Here is a 3,895-nt window from a genome sequence, read left to right on the forward strand (position 1 = left end):
AAATATAATTTAGGGTTTCGTTCATGGATTGGCTTTTTTTTAGGTGGAGTTGAATTTTTATCTTTTTTTTCTATCTAAGTTGAAGGGGGTAAACTAACCTTTTTTCTAGTCCTTGTAGTATTATTCTCGAAAAAAGGACTACATATATATCCGAAATTCATTCATGTACATTTTTCAAAGTTGTTATTGTCCTAGCATGTGGTCAAAACTTGTGCTTTCCTAAGAAGAATGAATATTCTCATAGAAAATTTTAAAGGTATAACTTACTTTGACCATTTACTAGAATTTGTTATGCTATCTCTTTTTTCCCATTTGTATGTAACTTTAAACTTGAAACTATTACTTTTCATGGTTTAGAATTGTGTTTCTATGAAATACATCATACGTAGTTGACGTCTTTTTCTTAAATCAATGTTTGCCTCATGTGCCCGAATTGATATAAGGCATTATTTTTTGTTTAATTCTAAACACAAGCAATTCTCATACCTCCTGCAAATTTTCATTTGTCATTGGCTCTTTCTTGGGGCATTATCATCAGCTTGCTTTTATATGCACAGTCAATTAGGAATCTTGTATTGAATATGTAGTGATAGACTTCTTTTTCTTTGTGTTTTATTTTTATACAACACTAATGATTCAGTTTTGGGAGAAATGAAGAAAGACTACATGCTATATGGAGGGAAGGACACTACCAGAAATTAGCCTAGTTAAATAAATGTCTATGCGAATGCTAAAGATTGTCATATATGCTGTTAAGTTAATGCATGGTGCATTAGAATCTTCGTTAATTTTTTTTTGAAAGTTGTATTCAATTAGAACAATAATAAAAGATTTTCCAAAATGAGTTTTGGTTATTCTTGAAGAAATTGAAGCCAAAAATTGAGGTTATTTGAGGTGAAATAAATAAATGGAGTGTTATTTGTGTTGGTTCCTTTTTCTAAAGCTTTCCAAATGCCTTTAACGGCATTCCATGGCTTGAATATTTCAAATAGAGCTATTATCTCATCCTTTAGCTGAAATAGATATGCATTCTTATTTATGTTTTTACGTTAACCACATTTTAAACTAGTTTCGCTATATTCCAAGCTGATTGGGATTTTCTAGTTCTTGAATTGGAAAGATTTGTATTATAGAATTTGAATATGACTAAATTATGGTTTTTTACAAAAATTACTCTTGTATCAACACCATTTGATTACAATGAACAAAATAGTTTATATTCATTAGATAGATCAACATACTATGAATTGTGTGACACACAAGTTCTGATTCATCATTATGCTCTTTCGTCATTATTTCGTGCGATATTATGGAAACAGCTGGTTCAGCTTCTTGACTGAATTGAGTTTTTTTGTGATTTAACACAATCTTATTTAGCCATCTTGCACATACTTAAAAATAGCATCTATTAAATATATGTAAGCATAGAAATAAGGTAGCACTGCTTCACCATTTACAATTACCAAGTTAATGAGGGTAAGCAACAAATGTAAATAAAAAAATACAGATGTTCACCAATACAGCTAAAATATTATTTATTTAAGACAATGCTATAGTAGTGCAATCAATGCAATATTGTTGAAACTAAACAAAAAATGTCACCATTTAAAGAATGCTTTCCAGTCATTAGGGAGACTATATCTATTTTCAGAAATCGAAGCAACAACGATGTAAATATAGAGTGAAATATAATATTTGCAACTATTGTTAATGATATGGAAACACCATGAAAGAAATACTTCTGTTAATGATATAGTCATCTGCTACCCAAGTTTTTTCAACTGTTGTAATATAAACACTAATTATGCTTTATTAACATGCAACCATCCTGATGGTAGTTAGTGAGTCCTGTATGAAAAAAGTTACAAATAAAAGGATAAAGAGGCCTGATGTGGAACTCATCACAGTTGTGCTCACAATACAAATAGCATAGCAAATTAGCAATCACATAAGTGAAACAATGTGCTCAATTGCAAATTTAAGTACAAAAGATTTAGAAGAAACCTTGCTAGTTGTTACATTTGAAGCAATCTATGTTGTTAGGTATAAGCCACATTTGGCAATTTGCCACAAACTAGGTTCATCAATTTGTGACTAAGTTAGGTTTATGAGGTGTACTTTTTTCTCTTACACTTAGTTCTTCGGTGTAAATAATTAAAGGAGTTTCAAGATCAGATTTAAGTCCTTGGTAAGTCTCACTAAATCCAAGAGTCAAACTAATCTTAGAAGAAGATGCCCTGGATGAAGTGAACTCTTTGTAAAAGTTTCTATATGATTTTTTCATACATATCCAACAAGTATAAAACTAGGCCATTGAGGACAGGGACAATTTCAACTCCAAACTAAACAAAAGAAAATAGATACTCAATCACAATGTTAATAATCTGATCTACATAAACACGTGAAAAGACTAAGAATTGTGTTTTGAACATAATAATACACTAACGTGGTAAGACAATGTCAGATACAAGAATCAAGAACAGCAAACTCCCAAGCCAAGTAATCGCTTGACAGTAATAAAGTATAATATGAACATAATAGATCGAATTGATATGCAATAACTTCTAAGAATCTACTATAATATCTTCTGTACTTGAACCTTAGTCCATGCATAATAATGACATAGCAATGCTTCTCAACAACAAAGGTAAACGGTTTTGCAAAATTTTTATCTTCTACTGACAAAAAATATAACTAGTCAAAATTGCTAAAACTAACTGATGCTATTTGAAAGAAAGAAAAACATAACTTTATGAAGTGCTAAAATTGCTAAACTAACCAATGCTATAATTCTACACATGTTTAAAAAAAATATCAGCAGACTTTCTCATATTATTTCCTTTTCTAAATTGAAATTGAAACTTTGAAAATAAAGAAGCTAAATTGAGTGGTATATCTGAACTGAGTTATCGAACTAAAGTAGAGAGTTAGAAATAGCGAGTCCAAAAAGAAGAAATGTTGCTTCGACTTCGAGCACACACAGAAGAGAAACATGGCGAGACCACCCATCAGCGACGGCGAGATACGGCGAGACACGAAGAGAAGTAGGGTAACAACGACAGCGCACGGTGAGGAGCAAAGAACCAGCAACGACTTACGACAAGGATCAGAGAACGAGCGACCACAAAGGGAGAGGAATAGAGAATGAGTGACGGTGGTAGAAGGAGACAAGAATGCTAGGCAAATGTCTCCTCTTTAAAATTGTGATTAAAAAAGAAAAGGAAAAATGTGTAAAAAACATAAATAGAGAGATAAATGTCAAATTATGAATTCTTCTAAAAACAAAAAAATGGAGTTCTTTTTATAAATATTTTTTGGATGGTTAACGATACTTCCACGTCAAAAATGAAAGTAACAAATCCATGACCTAAAAATAAATAGTTAAATACTACTACTTTAATAACAAAAGAATAAAAAACCTCATAAATGGCGAATAAAAAAAAATTGGGTAATGACTTAAAGATATTGCTAATTCATTTTTAAAAGTTTTAAATTTGAAATGAAGAACATGAAAGAATAGTAGATATTATTGGCTGGAAAGGGGAATTAAAGAGGGAATTTGTCGGGAAAAAAACTCTTAAACTAAGTGGGAATAGCCGAATAGGCAAATGGAAGAAGACATTTGAAGCTGACAATGACTTGTTTGAAGGAAGATATTACATTGTACAAGTTTAAGGATAGGGGAAACAATAATGCACAATAGTTCTACCTGTCTTGAAACAAAGTGAAAGTAGATAGGTCAATTAATTTTCAAATAATTTTAGATCAAATTTTTTTATTTCCACTAAATTTTTATTCTTTGTAAATCTTTAAGAATTATTTTTGTCAGACAAGTTATTCTTTTTATTATTTTAAAAAATAATTAATTTATCTTAAAATATATTTTTGAGATTTA

The sequence above is a fragment of the Arachis ipaensis genome, chromosome B03, assembly GCF_000816755.2.
Source record: "Arachis ipaensis cultivar K30076 chromosome B03, Araip1.1, whole genome shotgun sequence".
Taxonomy (NCBI): Eukaryota; Viridiplantae; Streptophyta; class Magnoliopsida; order Fabales; family Fabaceae; genus Arachis; species Arachis ipaensis.